Here is a 20,052-nt window from a genome sequence, read left to right on the forward strand (position 1 = left end):
TTAAACTGAGGAGTTTTAACTTCCTAGTAAGTGGAAGACAGCTCAGGCTAGGCCATTTGTACCAATGCTAGAAGGGATTCCTCACTGGAGGAATTTGTTTTGCATGTTCCTGTTCTGGCTCCTTGGCTTCACAGAGGGAATACTGCCATGCTAGGTATTAGAAAACTATCAAGAATACCTTATGGATGTGGTCAACCACTGTTCGTTTTTGACCCCAATTCACTTTTAACATTTAAATTTCTTTTCAGAGGATGACAGAATCTGACCCATCAGACAGAAACTGTTATTTTTCCAATTGGATGAACCGAAAGATGAAAACAGGCAGTAATAGTCTTCAAGACTGTGCACAGATCTACAACAGTGCCTATTTTAGCAACACTATTGTTCAACCTTTATCCTGTAAAAGTTCCCTACAAAACCAGCACAGCACGACAGGCAAGTGATGCCCCTTGTGACTGCAGTGCAGCTGCTGCAGCAGCAAGGGGTGGCACCCATTCAGCAGCACCTGGTAGCACAGCACTGTGGTAGAGGCTTGAAGGCGAAAACTATGTCTGCAAGGGGAATCTGAGCAGTCAGATGAAATGACATTTATTTGTAAATGAAAGCCCTCCCTCAAGCTTGGCAAGCTTGGCCCTGACACAGTGCTTTTTTTTTTTTTTTTTCCTCCAAGAGGTTCCTGCTATTTACCCAACTTTCCAGCTGGGCTTCGCTGCGGCACAAAGAGGCAGGACCTGCCTGGGTTTGCACAGTGAGTCAACAGCTCAGCGGGGGATTAGAGCCCACAATCCTGCTGGCAGTGCTGCCTTGGCTCTAACCACTGGACCATGCAGCCTCGTTTTGTGACTGGTGCTCTCTGCTGCTGTGTGGCTTGTCAGGAAAAAGCCTCGATGTGGCTAATAAAGGGACACTTCATAAAGCAGTAGAAGAAGCCAGACTCGTTCCAGTTCCTTGTCCCGGTGAGGATGCTGAGGGCTGGGTCAGACCAGTCAGACCTACATTTCCTGGGGTTGCTGGCAGAACAGGGAAATCCAGGGACACCACACAGTGCTTGGAGCCCTGCGTGCCCCAGCTGGAGCCCAGCACAGCACATGCTTACTGGCCCTGGGCATCAGGACAAGAATAGCCAGGAAGGGGGAAGCCCAGCCACACGTTAACCTGTGCCTGACACACCACTTCTCTCCTCCACCCTCAGCATCTGCCGGGCAGAGAGGGCCGCTTCAGCTTTGTCCTCCACAAAGGTTTCGTGGATGGCTACAGCGGAGCCTGGTGCTGGGGGGGTGCACGCGTGGGTGGAGAGCAACCGCACCCCCCGGAGAGGGGCAGCCAGAAAATATCGAAGCCAGACAACCACACCGAGCTCAGCGACAGCCGGCTGGGGCGGCGGGGCTGGTGAGGCTGAGCCAGGCGGGGCTCACCGGGGACGAGCCTAGGAACAGCAGCAGCAGCAGCAGCAGCAGCAGCAGCAGCAGCAGCAGCAGCAGCAGCCCCCCCACCCTCACCCGTGCCAGCGGCTGCTCCGTGCGGGGCCGAGCCGAGCCGAGCCGGGCCGAGGCAGGGGCGGCTCCCGGCAGGCGGGGCTGTGTCTGTGGGCGGGCAGGCGGCGCGGCTCGGGCTCGGGCTCGGGCTCGGGGCCGGTCCCTTCCCGCAGCGCCGCCCCGCGCTGCGCTCCCGCCGCACGGCGGGCAGGCGGCAGGCGGCGGCCGCTGCGGCGTGGGGCCGCGCCCCGGAGGAGGAGGAGGAGGAGGAGGAGGCGGCGGAGCGGGCCCAGGTGAGCGCCCGGGAGCGAGGAGCTGGGGATCGGGGTAGGGGCTGGGGCCGCGCTGCCCGCCCGGGGTGCGGGGAGGAGGCGGCGGCGGCGGCGCGGGTCGGGTCCCGGCCCTGCAGCAGGGAGCCGCCCGGAGCTGCGGGTTGCTGTAAGAGCCGCGGGGCTTTGGTTTCGGGGAGGCGATTTACGGTTTGAGGGAGAATGCGCGGAGAGCCAGGAACAACTTGGAATGGGTCCGCGCATATTTCTGCGGTTATTTTTGGAGTATCGTCATATGGCAGGAGGTGGGCTCTGGAGGTATCCTTGAGCTCAGCATTTTCTCCATAGGCTGGTTACCCGGGAGATCGTCTTAGGGGATCCGTGTGGCCCTCTTCTCTGTCAGTGCTTTCTGTTGAAAATGCCGTTTCCATTGCTGCTTCTGCAGTGGTATTGTTTCCCTCCTGCACGCCCAGCCCTTCTCTCGCAGCGTGTTGTGGTAGGGACCCTTCTGTGGACAAACAAAGGTCTGGGTATGTGCAGCTGGATATTTGCAGCAATGCTGCAGGAGCAGGCGATGGAAAAGCCGCGTTTGATGTAGCTGTCGGTGGTGTGAGGTGACTCCTGATCTGCCACCCCCCGCTGAAATGCCCTGAGAGGTGTGGCTTTTCCAGCTACCTAGGGAGGCATCAGCCTCTGCCTGCACTTAGCTGTCATTTTCCCTCATATTCTCACACCGGGCTTGTTGAAAGTGGCTTTTGCATCCAAACGGCTTGAGGTGCGGGAAGCCTTTTGTTACCGAGGTCTGCTTCTGGCAGACCTCTGCTGCCTGGCAGCCCTCTGGCTCCTTTGCAGCCCTCTGTCCCTGCCTCTTGTCCTTTTGACTTGAGCTGCCACAGCTACGCAGGCTGTGGAACTGTCCTTGTGGCCTTCAGCAGTGTGCCCATGTTGTCTTCAAGCACATTTGGAGCTGAGGGAAGGCTGGATTTGGGTAGTGATCCTGACAAGTCAATTGCTCTTTAATTGTTTGTTTTTGGCATTTGGTTTGGCAGGCATGGAGCCTGTGCAGGTCTCCCCAGGGTGCTCAGAGCCATGCTCTCCCTGAGGACCCCCAGCCTGGCAGGAGAGGCAGGGTGTGTTCTTTGAGCTGTGTCAGACCCTTGTTATTGTAGCATATGGCAGGTATACAATTACCCTCTTTCGTCCAAATCATTCCCTTCTTATGCAAGGGCAATCCCCAGATTTGGTGAATCATCAGCTTGTAGCCATCCCCTGGGGGCGTGAGCTGCCTCCCCTGCTTGCAGCCACTGCTGTGAGCAGAGCATTCACATCTCTTCACAATCATTGTGCCATGTTTATTGCTTTAACAGCAGCTTCAGATGGTGATGGAGTCATTCAACCAGACACTGCTGTAAATAGCAGAGCCCTGGTTGTGACCGCAGGGGTTCAGGGTGTCTTGGGAGGGTGTGATGCTGCTCTGGGTTAGCTGCAGAGCCTGCATGTTTGCACTGATGGTAGGCTGGCTCTGCATGAAGGTTTTTTCCCACCGTTTTGGTTAAGCGTTGATGTTGTAGCTAGAACTATCCAGCATTTTTATTTTTACTGATTTTTGAGACATCAGCCTTTTCCAAAACTCTCAGGAGAGATGTTTTGTTTTGTACAAAGCTTCTAAAAAAAAATAAATGTCTGGGGTTATATTTCTGTGCAAAAAGCATGACTGTAGAAAAGAGCCTGCACTCCTGGTGCACAAGGTTTTGGTACCTTTCCTGTCTAGTGCAGGCAAAGAGCTTAGTGAGTCCTGTTTGCTGGGCCGCTGCCATCGTCACCACGACATATGACAGCCTTGCAGGGCAAGTGTCTTCTGGCATGCTGTTCATGGGAAGCCAGGAGAGGTGGCCAGGTTGGCTGAAGAAGGCAACCTTGGTGGAAATTTTTCAAAATCAATTTTCTTCCCCAAGGCAGCTGAGTTCCCTTTTAAGCTCTGGTTGATGACCTTGGTCCTGGTGAGGAGGTGAATCTCTCCTTGATTTACAGAATAACCTCTCCTGCTTTCTGCTTGCAGCACCAAGCCCTTGTCCTGTATATAACTGAAGTGTCTCTGTGTTGCCTACACTCCTTGCTCTAGCACTGCCGAAGAGTTTTGCATAACTAAAAGGGGGTTGCATGGACAGAAAGACAGGTCAGGTGCCTGGCTAATTTTGTTCCTAGAAAAATATTTCCTGAAGATAATTAGGATTTCTAAATTAGGAAGTTGTGGAGAATGGCCTGTTGGTTAAAGAACAGGAGGTGGGCTTGGCTGTTCCCAGGCTCGCTCTGGGTTTCCTGCCTGGTCTCACAGGCTTTGCTTGAGTGTCCTTTGCCTTAATTTTATTCAGCTATGAAATGATGACAATTCCCTGCTGCCTTGGGCACAGTGATATGCTGCCTGAGCGACAGCTGGGATGCTGATGGGGAAGCGTGTGTGAGGAGATGGGTTGAGCATGGGCTCAGGCTTGGTGGCAGATCTGTGTGGGTGTCTGGAAGGCCTGTGTTTAGCTATATCGTAGACTTTCATGTGGTGCCTGTCACTTGAAGGTCTGAGCCTATTCTGAAATCTGAAGCTCTGTTTTGAGCATAGATAAAAAAAACAACACAGAATGGTGGAGATTCCCAGGCCTGGTGGCTGGAAGCTCCTGCGCAGGAAGACTTGTACGGTTACAGATAAGTTACTCTCACACAGCATCTAAAAACGTGCTTGTGCTGAGGCTGTGACAGTGACGGCTGCGTGGCTTATTGTTCTCATTAGAGCAGTCAGGTGGCTGTGAGTCAGCAGGTTTGGGTTTGTCACAACCGTGGCGATTGTGCCAGAAGACCTGGGAGGTTCGGCAGCTATGAACAGTGTGGGCTCTTCCTCCACCTGGGCGGGTGGGGGTTTGAGCCTGGATTGGGGCTCACTGTTGGCTTTTGCTCTCCTCTGAGCATGGAAGAAGTTGTGGTGGTGGTGGGAGTCTGAGAGCTGTCTGCCTTGGTACCTCCTTCCTGGCTGGATGGATTTGCCTGCCTTGGTTCTCCCTGTTACTCAGGGTGGCAGCCTGCGAGCGAGCGGGTTTTCTCCTGCTCATCGCCTTGTCTGGATTACAGGAGATGGGAACAGTGGTGGGAAGAGACTGTCCTTGGTGGGGACGTGGCACAGTACTTCCTTGTGGTTCCAGACCCATCTTTCCTCTCAGCCCTTGAGTGGAAGCTTGTGGTTTGTCCAAGGCCTCAGTGAGTGTGAAAGGGAAGAGATTTGGGTGTCTGTGTCTGCTGCCGTGGAAGCAGCAGCTGCTTTCTGCAGCAGCTCTTCTGTCCCCATGGTGTGTCTTTGGTGCAAAGCAGGATGTTCAGCCCAGGCCCGTGGATGTCCCTCATCTGGGATGATAGTTGCTCCATCCACCCTTCCTTTCTCCAAGGAGGTGAACTGTTTGGGGGTGTATAGGGGCATCCGAAACAGGAGGTGTTTTGGTTGAGCTTTTCTACAGCTGGGGCAGAAGCCGAGGTTTGTTTTCCTTGTGCTGGACAGGGGAATGTAGGACTATATGGAAAGGGAGGGCCATCTTAGAACTCTGTTTGGTGATTTGGTACAAATGCTTCATGTCTGTTTGTCTCAGTACACAGCTGAGGGTGCTTTGAATTGAAGCTGAGAATTATGTAGTGCCCTGCTTATAGTGCATGCATGTACATGTGCATAGTCATGCACACATCACAGGTTTACTGTCTGGGAGGGAGGGAGTAATGGACAGAGCCTGAAACACAGAAAATAATGGTCTGGAAGGGGAGGGAATTTCCTTCCATCTTATGCTGATGGTCCCCTCCATAGGGGGCAAACAAAACAAAACAAAAAACCTCCTCCAATGCTAGCTGTCCTGTGGGCTTGATGGTGTCTCAGGACGAGTCTGCCCTGTGTGGGAGCAGCTGGGTCTGGGCGAGGAGCATCCTGGCTGGGTCTGGTGTGATCACAGAGCGGAGAGGAGACTGGGCTGGCCCCATTGTGCTCAAACCACGAGACAAATGAGGTTGAAGCTGCAGATCTGCTGTTCCCAGCAGATCAGCAGTTTTATTTGTGTACTTGGCCTTTTTGTAGAGATGAAATGTGGTATCACTTTAATATCTGATCCATTTCCCTTTCAGAAGCCAGCTCTCTCCCCATCAGCTGTAATCAGACCCCATGGTAGTCTTGTTGGGCTTTGTTTTGCCTTATCTCTTCTGTTTCCCAGTCCAAAAGACTGATGCTCCTTTCCAGGGTATTGGAGACGTGGTCAAATCTGGCTCCAGGTGCTGTGCTAGTGTAAAATGCATCCCGCGTTTGAGCTGATGCTGAATGAGGATTTACAGTAGAATTTTTCTGCCAGGTTCCACCCACCTGACTCTTTCCTCTTCTGTTCCTACTAACCCACTGCCTTGGCCCTACTTACTGACTGGTGGCGGAGCAGAGATGTGTGCTGGTATACTTCATGGAGTATCAGATGAAGAGGAAAACACAGGGTGGAGTCATCTTTTGCACAAAGGAAATGCTGAAGTATCGTTTCTGACTTGGGTGGATTTTTAGGTGGCTGGGGAGAGGTTAAACAGGATCTTAACACATTCACAGCCCCCTTCCCACTTCATTTTCCTGTGAATCTGTTGCTGCCGTGGTATCCTTCAGAAGGTATTTTTAGCTTTGCTCCCCCGCTCCCTCTTTCTGCCCGTATCAGGCTTTTGAATGGAAACAGATTTCTATGGCAGAGCAGAATAAGCCATTTCACGAGGCATTTTGTTACGGGTAGAAGAGACGGGAATCTGAATGTTCATTTTAAATGACATATCCCCTTTGTAATCAGCAAATTGTGCTTGCTGTGGTGACTGCCAGCAGAAAGCTGTCCTGGCTCATCCGGAGGCAGCTAGGTGTGCACCCTGGCAGCCTGCTGCAGGGGTGATGGGCTGCAGGGGGGACGGGCAGCTCCTTCACACCCTTCCCTGGCCCTTCGGAGCCATCATCCAGGTGGCCCAACATGAAGGGCTGCAGCACTGGGAGCAGTCCTGCAGGTTTTCCTGTCTAATTATCCCGTTGGGGAACAGTACCCCTGCATACGAGAGAAGCAATTAAATGTTCTCGTTAGATGCACTATTGATCTGGCAGTGTCTGCTCCTGCTGAGCACAGTATGGCATGGCACCTGACAAAATGTTGAGTCTCATCTTTGCCAGTGACCAGAGGGAGGTGGCAAAAGTCACAAAGCGGGGGAGTGATGCTGTGCAAAGGTGCGAGGCACCCCTTGCCAGACAGTGAGGTCTACTGCTTTCCAAGGGAAGGTGGAATTTTTGCCAAAAACACAAACCCAACAGTGATGCTCACCTTTGGGTCAGGAAACTTCCAGCCTGAATTCTCAGTAGCATTGCCTTTTAGGAGAGATTTATTACAACTCCTGATAGGTGATGTTGTTCTACCACTACTCTGCAGAAACAAAAATACCCTTTGAGGTCTGGTCTGGGCCAGAGTACATGCATGCCTACATGAAGCAAGGACCATTACCTGTGCAAATTCATTGGGGCTCTTCCTTGGGGAACCAAAAAAATGCTTTCTGATAGTATGGCATGAGTACATCCTTGCTGGTTACCTTGGTCTAGTGTGTAATACATCTGTAAGAAATACAGATGACTTTAGGATGACTGTTGAAAGTAATAAAGGGGGTACAGGTAGAGAAAACACAGCTGCTCCTGCTGTGTTTTGGTGGCAATTTTCACTGTAGCTATAAGCCTGCCTGGCCATTTCCATGCTGTTGCTTTGAAGCTCAGTCCCACCACATGTGGGCAGGACAACCTGCAAGGCCAGCATTACCCATGGTGGTGTTGTCCACGGTCATCTGCTGAGTGCTGGCTGGGCTGTGTGTGCTTAGGTCACTGGAGCTGATGTGATTGCAGTGTGGGGTGGAGCTGTGCACAGCTGGATCTCTACCCAGGAGCGCTTCATGTGCTTCACGTTCCACTAAGCTGCCCTGGGGCTGCCGTGCTGCTCTGCCCTATTCGTGGTCTCATTCTGGTGAACAAGTGGAGGGGACAGTATGAATCCCCTCCCTTGCCCTCTGTTCACAGAATATCCCAAGTTGGAAGGGACCAAAAGATCATCTAGTCCAAGTCCTAGGTCCCTAGAGGACCACCCAAAAAATCAGACCATCTGTCTGAGAGTGTTATCCAAACGTTTCTTGAACTCAGCAGGCTTGGTGCCGTGACCACCCCTGTCGCAGCTTCAAGCCGTTCCCTCTGGTCCTATCGCTGGTCACCAGAGAGGAGATCAGTGCCTGCTCCTCCGTTCCCTCTCTTGAGGAAGGACTGATGAACATTTTTGCAATGCTCTGGCCTAGATTTGAGCAAGCTGGGCATGCCATACGGCTTCCTCCTAACCCCCGCAAGGAGCTAAGCCTGCCAGCATTGCTGGCTGGGCTCTGCCCCTTGAAAGGACTGCAGCATTTGTCGGGCTGATTCAGCCTCCTGCCTGTGGTCAATGTCCCAGTGCCTGCTTTGACAGCCAGCACTCACGCTTGCCCTGTCAGGGTCAGGCTGGATAATTGCTGTGAGTTTGTGACAATGTGGGTCATCACGGGATGTTTCCAAGCCGGAGGCACTTGTCTGTGGCTGAAATGGCGTACGGCAGCCTTGTGCTGGGAGAGCTGCATGGCAGAGATCGCGATACAATCTAGCAGGCATTTTTGCTAGCGGGAGTGTTACAGGGAGTCAGAAGCTAGCAGGGATGGGGGAGGGTTGGCTCTCAGATGCCTGCCTTCTCAGAGCACTTCATTAATATGATATTAATTGATGCAGTAGCTCAGATCCCAGAGTGTCTCCCTGCTGAAATGCAGACAGCCCCGGTGAAACCCGCTTCAGCAGCAGCAGCAAACAGGAGGGACGGATGCTCCGTGGCTGATTGGGAGCACAGGGCTTTGTTTGGCAGCACACAGGTGCTGGTGCTAGAGCACATGCAGATGGGGGATGCTGGGTGCCTCTGCCCTGCCCTTGGTGTCTGCCCCCTCTGTCTTCCTGCTCTGGGGGAACGAGTTGCAGCCCCGGGGTGCCGGGCTGCTGACAGATGGGAGCTGGGCTCCTGCTCCTGGGTGGACCGATAGGCTGCTGCGTGCCTGCTTGCTCCCCTCCACATCTCGACTTGCCCTCGAGCTGGGACAGAGGACGCCGAGTGCATGAGTTTGGGACCAGCATGGGGACCCCCCAGGAATCCCTGGGCTTGGTAGAGTAGGAGCAGGGCTGTGGGGGTTTGTTGTCACACCAATGAGGAGAGTGGCTGGGAGTGATCCCTGCAGATCCCTGGGGGTGTTGTGCAGCTGTCTCAGGGCAGGTCTTTGAGCCTGGTCAGCCTGGCCTACTGGGCACCTGTGTGTCAGCTGCTGGCAGTGGAGCTGCAAGAGCTGGGCTGCTGGTGGGGCTTCTCCACCTGCGTCCTCAGCCGGGGCAGCACCTGCCTGAGAGAAGGAGGCAGAAGCAGGAAAGAAGTCTGCTGTGGGATCGAGGGGTGTGAAGAGTCAGGAAGGTGACGCTGCTCTTTCTTCCTGGACTTTACCCCGTGCAGTGAAGGGACGCTGGCCAGGGCAGTGCTGGCAGCCGTGTCCCTTGGGATGGCCTGGGCAGTAAATTCTCCCTGCTCAAAGGTGATTTTGTTTCCCTGGAGGTGCATCAGGTCTGATGGACAATGTAACGTCCTGTCCTTGTTCGCAATGATGTGGACTGGAGCCAGCTGTAATATCTGAGCTAGCTGCTGAAGGCTGACAGTGTAAGTGCTTGGATGCTGCGTGTCACCTTGTGCTGCTTGGGGACTCTGTCCAAATGGAAGTGGAACAGCTTTTGTGCCCTGAGCAAGCTTTTGAGAAAGTTGCTGTGGATCTGTGTTGCTCCTGTGGAGCCAAAGCCTGCTCTTGGCACTTTCATACAGTGCAAGCTGCGTAGGGCTGCATGTGGCTGACTTTTGTTGACAGGGAGTGAAAGGGTTTTACTGCATCTGTGTGAAATGTGGAACAAGTGAGCTCTGAGTCCTTGATGCTGAGTGCTCAAAGGGCTTTTGGTTTGTTTTTGTTTGTTTGCTTATGATGTTTCTGAGGTGATTGAATTTTGCATAACCAAGTTATTCTGCCTTTGCATTTGTGCTTATGAGAGGATTGCCTGTGCATGTTGAACTTATATTTGAAAATTAACCTTTGTAAAAAAGGAGGAGGTGTCCTTGCTGTGCTGTTGGACGTTGCTAATTCCTTTATGTAACTGTAGAGACCACTGGACTGCAGCTCTTCTCTGTGCCTGCAAGGGTCTCCTTTATTTTTTCCTTGTTCCATTAGACATAGCTGTCATCCAACACATGGCTCTGAAAACGCTGTTGCAGGATCCGGTTCTTGGAGCGTTTCCTTTTAAAGCTGCTCATTTTACTACTGGTATGCCAAACCTGCCTGTCTCTCTGTGGATGGGTGAGCCAGACTGTTTCCCCATGTATCGTGCGTCATTGCCCAGGAGGAGAGTCCTGCAGACCAGATGTTGCCCTCACTGCCCCTTGCCTGGGCTATCATTGTCAGAGGGGCTGTGCAGGTGAGACAGAGGGACAGAAGACAATGACATGGCACAGATGGCCCTGAAATGAGAACTTGGGTAGCAATTGGCTGTGCAAGCCAAGAATGTATCTGTTTCACTTCTCAGAGGTGTCTTGGTTCTGCAGTGCTGCCTGTAGTAAATACTTGCTTTTACCAGTCAGATTAGCAGGGCTGGCTCTGAACAGATGCAGCGAGCAGATATGCTGCTTTAGAAGGTGCTGTTTTCACGTAACTCTCTTTGAGAGTAAAGCTGCATTTAAAGAAATCTGTAGCGGAAATTCTTCAGCAAGCGAATTTGTATGGTGTCTAACTGTGGTGCTTGAGCGGTTTGGGCACCATCTTGTGATGAAACCCCTGGCTACTGCCTGTCCATGTGCCTGTCATCATCCCTGGGATGATATTTTTTTTTTCCTTTTAACCAAATCCGATTTCTTCTTTGCAGGTTCTGAATTGTGCCTGAGCAGAGTGCTGAGATAAGCCCCTGGAAGCAGTGTGAGTTTATCTTGAAAGCCTTTATTCTCCTTTCTAGATCTCATGTCAGACCAACTGGGTTTTGTAGGGTAGAAGGGCTTGTGCTGGCTGGTGGCAGGAGATTGGAGATGGTGCTGCAGTATGACAGAGTTTTGTGTGGTGGCTGGTTCTTTGCTAGAAACCTACATAGGATTACAGGAAACCTGGCCTGCTACTGCTGAAGTGCAGAACTCTTGGAACTGGGATTCTTATGGCTTTTCTAATGCTTTGGGATTTTTCCTATTTTAGGAGTTAGGCAATAGCCCATTTGCCAACAGGAAGGCTCCTACCGGCTGTCTGAATCTTTGCTTATTGACAAAGCTGGTTTGGGTCACACTTACATTAAGTTTCCATGTGCAGCCTTTTAGGGAAGGCAGTGCATTTGCAAACCAGCAAAATGTGCCACTGTGTTTTGTGAGGAGGTCCCAGGATTTCAGATGTCATTGGGCACGGCTGGCATGAAGTGTGTCCCAGGTTTGCAACTTGGAGTGGAAGACAAGCGAGGACAGAGGTCTGAGCTGCAGATTTAAATTTTTGGGGAACCGGAAAGAGTGAAGGCCTTGTGGCCCAGCCCTTTTTGGAGAGGGCTGTTAACACCTTGGGTCCCTCCAGGTGGCTGGTCTGCTCTGCTCCACTGCCTTGGTGCATTACACTGTCACCTCTGTACCTCCTCCAGCACCCTGCTGTCCTGGCTGTTGCTGGTTACAACACCATGCACTTGAGGGTATGGCTCCTTCCTGTCTGAGGCAGGCAGTGCTCAGGTTATGGGCAGGGACTCCACATCCTCGCTGAGAGCTGCAGATGTGCTCCTTGGGGCTGGAGGTGTCCTTGGATCTGAACATAACAGCTCGTTAGTTCTTAGGGGCAGTTCCTCACCAGCAGAGAGCTAGGAGACTGGCCCTCCAGAGGGCTTCTTTGCAGGTCCAGTTCTGCCCATGTTCAGAGGGAAAACAAGGGGCACAGTTTCCTGTCCCTTCTCTCTGCATAGACATTTGGGTGTTGGAATACCAGTTTTGGAATTAGAGAGGTAGAAGTGCAGTTCTAACTTGAGTGTTGGTTTGCACATGACCCTGCGTCACCACGTGCCTCAGTTTCCCTCTAGCATGGGGTCTGAGTGCTGCTGCTCTGGGGTTCTGAGTGAGGAAGGCTGCCTGGCATGGCAGTGTTTGGCTGCTGTGTGATGCCTGCCGGGAAGCTTTGCCCCTGTGCTGGAGGGGTGAGTCCCTGTCTTTACAAACAGGGCTGTTGAGGTTCCCCTGCAGAGCTGTTCCCTTCTTGCTACAAGCTCCTTTTTCTTCCCTCTCTGGGGAGAGGAGTGTCCCTTCCCATCCGGGGCAGCTCCTGCCTGCCCTGCACGGCTCCCTCTGGTCTGGCGTTTAAGACTATCCCTGAGAAACGCTGGGGAGCCCCCAAGGCTCCTTGCTCCCTTCTCACTGAACGTGAGCTTGGCTGTGCTTGAGGGGGCTGGGGCAGGTGGACAGGGTGAGGTGTGTGGCGATGGGGATGGAGTCTCCCCTGTGCTGGGTGCCACACCAGAAGCTTTGAGTGAGCCCTGCTGCAACTCCTGGCACCCCGCCATGCCCTTGGCTTTGCTGGCAGCCTTGGTGCCCTGGGTGCAGCAGGATGTCAGTGGCGCAGCTCTGGGTGTGTTGGGTTTTTCGTGTCTCTTGCTTGCTTGTACTTTGTTTAACAGGTGTCCTTGTTAGCTGTGCGAGGCACAGATGCACCAGCAACTTGGAGAAAACACTTGCACATTGAAGCAGAACTGATTTGTTCCTGTGCAGTTCGGGGAAGTTTGCTGAGCCATGCGCTGGGGTGACAGCACGGAGCCTGTGGGCCCAGTTGCCTGGCAGGTCCTGGCAAGCAGAGCATCGCTGGGGCAGCATGTGTGGCCTGACCCGCTGCTGTGCTGTGCTGTGCTGAGGAGCGTGTCCCTGCCCTTTGGTGGGGGCTTGTGATGCTCCCAGTCTTGGCACAACTGTCAGCCTTTCATTCTACATTTCTGCATCTTCCCCACAGCTGACTGTACCTCATCAATACCATGAAGGGCTTGCTGCTGAATTTTGGCAGGCAGAGGTGAAGAGGAAGAACTCTCCTTGGGATCTTGCTCTAAAGAGGTGGCCTTCCTCCTGGAAAGTGATGCACAAGACGTGACTGGAGGAAATGGCACTTTGAATCCACTGCTTTCAGCCCTGAACAGGGCTCTTTTGGGGCTGAAGATCACAGAGTGGTTAGGGTTGGAAGGAGAACACCTGGTCCAATCCCTCTGCTCAGTCAGGAACACCCAGAGCAGGCTGCCCAGGATCATATTCAGATGGATTTTGAAGAACTCTTGAGGAGGAGGGAGACTCCACAACCTCTGGGCAACCTGTGCCAGCGCTTTCCTCCCCTCTACAGTAAAAAGGAGGACTAAGACTGTACAGTATTTCCTGGTCAGCTTGCCTGAGAGCTCGTGCTTGCCTTTAGCAGGGGAAAGAGGTTGGGAGAAGGCAGGGCTGAGTGTTTGACTAAGCTGGGTTCCCTGTATTGGCTCCTCTTGCTCTGGGTACTCTTCACCTGCAGCTGCTCACACTCTTCTTTCCCAGTGCTCTGCTTGGAGGCTGGGCTTGTGGTTTCCCGGCTGTCTGCTTCTGTGTCCTTCTTGCAGCTGATCTCCCTGGCTGCTATGTGCCAGTGCAAGACAACAAACCCCATAGATAGTGCCTTCTTCTTCTTGGTTTTGCCTGTGAGCAGATTGCCACAGAGGCAGCAGGTGACTTGGAGTATGGATAGGAGCTGCTTTCTGCAGTCACTGGTGGAGGAGGAGTGTTCCTTGGTGATGCATGGTCCAGATGTCCTAACACCCCTGCCCGCTTCTGACATAGGTCTGAATGTCTGAATGATGTGTCCACAGGGCATATCTGCACATGGGTGAATTAGAACTTCTTGCTTCTCCTTCTTAATGCACTAATTTTGCTTTTTGAAGCTGGTCACAGTTACCAGCCTTTCGTCAGCTTCCCTTCCTCTGCTAAATATGCTGCCACAAAACAGCCCCAGTGTCTACTGCAGTACCTTCCCTGCATGGCTGTGAGAGCAGGAGGGGAGGAATGGCTGCGGTGCTCCAGGGCTGAGCTTGTCGTGGTCCGAGCCAGGCTGACGGCTCTGGAGTGTGTGGCCATGGCATCTCCCGAGCAGCCCCTTCCCTGCCACTCCCCAAAAAAGTGCAGCAGAGTGTGGAGGCCTGCTGGACATGGCCAGCTCTTCACATGGCAGTTCTGTCGCCAGTGCAGAGACCCCTGTGCTGTCAGGACGTGCACATAGCACTGAGATGATTTAGCCCTATAACTCTGCTTGCAGGCAGTTTCTAAGAGCAGCAAAGCACAGATGAGCACAGAGCAGCTGCTGAGGTCCCACCCCAGTGCCCCAGGCAGGATTAGCTCCTTATTGCAAGAATTGGCTCAAGAAGTTGCACTAATCACATTTTGCCTGAGAATTGCTTTTGGTCCATTTCACAGAGTAGCTGGGAAGATGAAGGTGCTCTTTCTTCTTTGGACTTTACCTTGCATGCTGATAAGACTTTGACCGGGGTGGTGCTGCCATCCCTGTCCCCCCAGGATGGCCTGGGCACAGCCCGCGGGAGCTGGCACCCACAGTGTGGGCAGGTGTCTGCTCAGTGGCGGTACTGCCCAGGGTGGGTGCTGCGGAACCGTGCCTGCTCCACTGCCCTGGCTCAGGGGCACTTTGCTCTTCATCCAGGGCCTGTCCTCACTGGGTATGTGTCTTGGTCAATGAAGCTTGCTCTGCGCCATATCAGCTGCTTTGGCGTTGTCTAAGCAAATTGGTTTGTGGTATGTGGCAATGTGTGCCTTGAAGGCTGGTGAGAATGCTGCCAGCTCCCTCAAACTCGTATTGGGAAAGGCTGGCTTCTGGCCAAACATCCTGCTTGCTTTGGCTGCTACTTTTAACCTCTTCTGTATCGCCTTAGTTAGGAGCCTGCTTTCCCCCAGCTTGCCCTACCGCTGGGATGTGGGCCCACTGCTGACACACCCCTGTCTCCCTGCCCAGCTGTTGAAGGTTTCTCTGCCAAGATCCATGCTGGGGCTGTAATCTTGCCCCACCTGTAGGTGTGCATTCAGTGCCGGCTGGTTGGCTGGCAGGAGCTGTGGCTTTCCTTTGAAGATAGAGCTTTGCTGCTCTCGTGGTTGTACGTCTCTGAAGGTGTTGTGTGGGGCTGCTGTGCTTGTTCATCTGAGCTTACAGGGCTCAGCTCTCTCCTGGGTGCAGCTCAGGGATGCCATGGCTCACCTGCCTCCCACTGCCCGTCTGGTGCCAGTCCAGGGGCTGTGTCTGCCACAGTGGCAGGGTGCTTTTTGTGCCTCTGTGTATAGCTTCTTGGGCTGCTGGGAGGGTCTTTGTCGTGGCTGTTATCTTTTATATTGTGGGATTGCATGAGGTTGCCTGGAAATGGCCAGTTCTCCATCAGGCCATGTGCTGCGCAGGTGTTCAGGTCTCAGCTAATGTCCTTCACACCCCTACAAAGGCTGCAGGATGCCTGGTATAGCGATGGGGTGGTGGATGGGGCTCTGGAGGGAGCTTTGTGCTGTGGTGAGCAACTTTCGGAGCCTGAGAGGCAGCTGAACGTGTGGGTTGGAGAGTTGGAGCCCTGTGGTGTCACGTGGGGGAAGATGTCCTGCTGCCACGTGCACATAGCAGCCCAAAGGCTGTTCGGGTGGAGCCTGCACTGTTTTCCTGCCCTGGAGTCGCATCCGTCAGGCGACTGCAGCACAGGCCCCACCTGCCTCGAGCCGAACTGGCCCAGGCCACATGGGCAGGCTGGCAGGGGGCTGCTGCTCCCGGGGGCACAGCTGTGACCATGCTCCTTCCTGACCCCGAGGCGATAATTCAGTGCTGTGTTTTGGATGAAAAGGGCAGGAGGACGGGGGAAAGAAAAGGCTTGCTGTAATTCTGTTAGGATTCTGTGTGATGCCTTCTTCACAAGGCAGCACGGCTGCGAGCACCGAGGTGCCGGTATCTGTGTTGCCAAGGAAACGGAGGCTCGTGGTGGCTGGGGAGATGGAGACGGGGCTGGAGCCAGCGTTGTGGCTCTGAGCCAGAGGCCACCCCTCTGCTGCCACCGGCGGCAGCCTGGTGGCTGTCCCCAGGCTTTGTTGCAGAGGACACATCAGATGGCATCCATGCCTGCATCTTCCTGCAGCAGTTCCCGAGGTGCTGGTGACAGTAGGTCCATGAGGGTGTTTCCCTGGTGGTCTGGACCCAGGGCTCCCTGAGGGGGTCCCCTGAAGCTGGGGCAGACGAGGGAGAGGCTTGCGGAGGTGAGACAAATGCAAGCGCTGCAGGTGTTTGAGCCACCTCCACACAGTTCCCTTGTGCTGGCCTCAAGGGCTCCACTCTTGCCAGAGGGTCTGGTGCTGGTGGGTGCTGCCTGGTTTGTCGCAGGTGATGGGTTGGAAGGGAGGTCTTCCCTCTGCTGCTCAGCTCCTCCATCCTGTAAATGAGGCATGCAGACCCCCCCCTCCTGGGGAGTACAGACTTGTACCCTCTGCTGGAAGGCACCTGTCATGGGCCACCTTCAGCTGAGGAGCGACCACGGACCAGCCAGCCCATGGCCTTTGGAGCTGTGCCTTCTGTGGGTCTTCTCCTGTAGGCCCAGAGGTGGGTGCGACCTGTCACCCCTCTGCCAGGGCCTATCTGTGCCTCGTGGCCACAGTGGCCTCCTGCCAGACAGACTGGGACACGTGGGATAGAAGGAGTGGGCTGGGATGGACACGGCTGAGACTCCTTGTCTGTAGCCCAGGGCAGTGCAGATCAACGTAGGAGCTGTCGCTGCCTCTGTTCCCTTTGTCCTGGCTGTGGTGTGGTCCCCAGTTTTGCTGCAAGGACAGGAACCATGCCATCCTGTGCCCAGCTCTGCTTGGCACAAACACCCTCACGGTGCCCGCCACGGTGCTGGGGAGGTGCTGCTGCTTCTGGCAGCGAGGCTGTGCCCAGATGGTCAAAAGTGCGTTGTGTGGTGGGGCTGTCCTGCAGCACCATGGTGGGGCTGAGAGCTCTCCTCTAGTTCTGCAGAGCTCACATCCAGACCTGGCAGGTGTCGGCTAAGCCATGATGATATTTTGAAAATGTTTCTCTACCTGCCAGATCAGGGGAAAAAGTTATGATCAGGAACTTCGCGCATCATGTAAACTCTAATCTCTTTGCTGATTGCTTCAGTGGTAAAACATTAATTTCTTTCTTTGTGCTGTGACTGCTGAATGGTGCTTCCCCACTGCAGGGTGAGCTTAGCTGCGACCCCAGGCACAGCCAGCTGGATCCTGATCTCCCAGTTTAGGTCTGTCTGCAGCAACCTCCTGGGCAGGGCTTTGTGCCCCTACATGCCTGTGTTATTTAGTGGAACTTTCCTACCAGCCCTGTGTGACAGCAGGAAGCTCTGGTAGGCCTTTCACTGGTTCTCGCTGAGGGCTCTGCCCTTGGGTGTGGTGGAAAGGAGAGGCTTAATTCAGTTGTAGGTTTTTTTTTTTTTTTCTTGCTTCATTTGTTTGTTTTTAACCTCTCCAGCCTTTTCTTTTCATGTCATTTAATTGTCCAAGTTCCCTGAGTGCCTGTCACCTGCTGGGGGTGGGGGGAGAATTTGGAAAACAACACCTGCTGAGGATTGTCCAAGAGGTAAATGGAAGGGCTGGGGGAGAGCAACAGAAAACTAGCAATATTTGCTCACCAGCAGTTGCCCCCCTCATCCCTGGGAGGCCTGCTGGGATGTTGGGTTCCCCAGGGAAGACCTGGCTGGATGTTGAGGGGGGACAGTAAGGCTGGAGCTGGTTTACAGTGGGAACTGGGGCTCTCAGTGTGTCTCTCCCATTTTGGTATTGGCATGGGTTTGTGCATCTGTTTGTCAGAACTGTATTTGTGCATCATCTGTATAACTGACTGTGATATCCCCATCTACTCAGGGAGTCTCTGCTCCTTCCTCTGGAAAAAGCGGGTGCTCATCTGTTCCTGTGCAAGCTTTCCCTCTGCAGCTCCCCTGCAATGGGGGAACATTTGCTTAACAGGGTTCTTGGAAATCTGATTGTGTGTGGAAAGTGGAAGAGAGGTGCCAAGAATGAAAAGGGTTAAAATTAAGCAGCAGACTTGGCGCCATACCTGGGCTGGGTTCTTTCCTGGGCTCTGCAGGGGTACTGGGCAAGGCGCGCACTGCCCTGGGCAGCAGAGGGGCACCCACTGGCTGGCTGCATGGCCCCAGGCTGCAGGCAGTGACTGCTGTGTTTGAAACCTGCCTGGGCATGGGGACTTTGACTTTCTGCTGAAGAGAGAGAAAAAAATGAATTTTGATCTTTATATTTGCAAATAATACAAAGCAAACGAGATGAATTGGTGGCATTGTTTGCAGTCTTGGGACAAGTTTAAACCAGCGCCTGGGGAGGTGTCAGCAGCTCAGCCTCTAGCAGGAGCAGTCTGCTGTGCGTAGCAGCTTCAAGGTGCACGAGGGAGCGTGGTGTGGGCATCAGCAGAGGAGCTCTTTGTGCTAGCCAGCTGCTAATCTGTCCTCACTCAGAAACGAGCTGAACAACAGCATACCTTGCAGGCACTGTCCAAAAAGATGTTTGCAGGAACAGTTCCTTCACTGAGCTGCAGCTCCTGATTGGTTTCACTTACTGATATGATTCTTTTCTTCCTGTGGACTTGCATCACTTTCTTCCTTACAAAAAAAATTTTGCGATGTTTGGAAGAATTTCTCCAGCATGTTGGTCTGTATCAGTTGGGAAGCAGCAGCAATGTTGAGGGTTGTGATTTGCCCTTGGTGCAGAGCACTCCCTTCTTATGCCCCCAAAGGCGATGTCCTGTGGGTTGGCATGTTACGGAGGTGGAAAAGTGCTGTCCTGGGCTCGTCGCTGGTTACAACCAGTGATCTGTCGAGCAGCAAATGTGAGCATGGTGTGGTGGAGGATGGAGGCAGTGTGGCAGGTTGGGAATCCTGCTCTGCTGGCGTGGCTGATTGCCAGCTCACAGCATGCAGGGAGCAGGTTGTTTGGGCAGGTGCTTCTGGGTTTGTAAGGCTTTGCTGAGCCTGGCTGTGTCCTCAGCACTTGGAGCTCAGGGCCTTGGGGGAGGAGAGCCAAGCTGGAAAGGGTTATGCCGGTGAGAGCACAGGAGGAGCACAAAAGCATTGCTGTCCTTGGGAAAGCAGGTTGTGTGGTGTTATGGAAGTGCTGCTTCCCAAGCAGGCTGGGCTGGCCGCCTGAGATGGAGTGGAGTGGTTTAGATTTGTTCTTTTCCTCTTTGTATCCATCATTTGTCAGCTTCCAGAAGCAGCAACTGGACTCGGAGTGGAAGGTCTGCCTTGTCTAAAAGCATTTCTCTAGGCCTTGGGTACAAAGCGAAGCTGGGGGCCATGCAGTGGGAGGTTGGTTCTGCCTGGTTCTGCTGGCTTGCACCAAAACAGGGAGAAGAGCCAGGAGCCACAAGGCTCCTGCAAGGCCCCAGCACCAGATGCAGTCCCTCGGTCAGGGCAGGGGGCTGGGAGATACTGGGCAAGGTGGGTGAGCACGTCTTCCCTCCAGACAGTGACAGGTTATGTAGGTGAAGCATGGGGGCCTTTAGTCTTCATTATGTGGTGGCTGTGTCGAGACAGGGTTGGGCAGAAGAATATCCAGGTGCTTCAAAAGGGTTTGGATGACCTGTGAAGGCATCAGTGGCTGTGCTGCTCAGGTGTCAGAACTCCAGGCTGTCCCTCAGAGCAATTGCAAGCCTGTCTGGGGAAGTTATTGCCTTGGGTCTGTTTTCTTAACAGACCATTCCCAGTCCCAGGTGTTTGTAAGGCACTTGGAGAATCCTTTCTTAGAAACAGTAAAATGCTTTGGATCAAATGAGATCCTCTGGTGTGAGAAAGATCTGTTTGTAGCTTCTGTAGGCTGGAGGAAAGGGAGGTTGCTGTGGGTGGTGGCTTAAACCCTATAGCGCAGAGCATCCAGAGGGTGCATCACACAGGGGTGCTGCCTGTGTGACACGTATCAGAGGATTTTTATGTTGAATGTTAAGTGAACTGCTTTCTCCCTTGCCCTTTTCCTTAATACTTGGGAGGTCCCTGTCCATGTCCAGGACCTTTGCTGAAACTTTTTGAATGCCCGGGGTCTTATCATATCACGGTATCATAAAGCTCCTGTCTCCCTGCTTCTAGCTTCTCCCCTATACTCTGCTGACAGTGCAGATATCCCTTTTTAAAGGTA

General features: G+C 53.4%; 1 protein-coding gene across 13 annotated transcripts in view; it reads left to right on the forward strand.

Moving 5' to 3' along the window:
- Positions 1-1,643: 1,643 nt before the first annotated feature.
- EPB41L1 (erythrocyte membrane protein band 4.1 like 1) overlaps positions 1,644-20,052 on the forward strand; it is a 73,290-nt gene continuing 54,881 nt past the window's right edge. For 6 of the 13 annotated variants that reach the window (XM_084537887.1, XM_084537896.1, XM_084537897.1 and 3 more), the window contains exons 1-2: positions 1,651-1,768; positions 10,761-10,810. The gene's annotated coding sequence lies outside the window, so the exon portion shown is untranslated. Of the gene's footprint in view, positions 1,769-10,760; positions 10,811-20,052 lie in introns of all 13 variants that reach the window. The other 7 variants (XM_084537889.1, XM_084537891.1, XM_084537890.1 and 4 more) reach the window with 4 other exon arrangements.

The sequence above is a fragment of the Aythya ferina genome (assembly GCF_964211825.1).
Source record: "Aythya ferina genome assembly, chromosome: 16".
NCBI classification, from domain to species: Eukaryota; Metazoa; Chordata; class Aves; order Anseriformes; family Anatidae; genus Aythya; species Aythya ferina.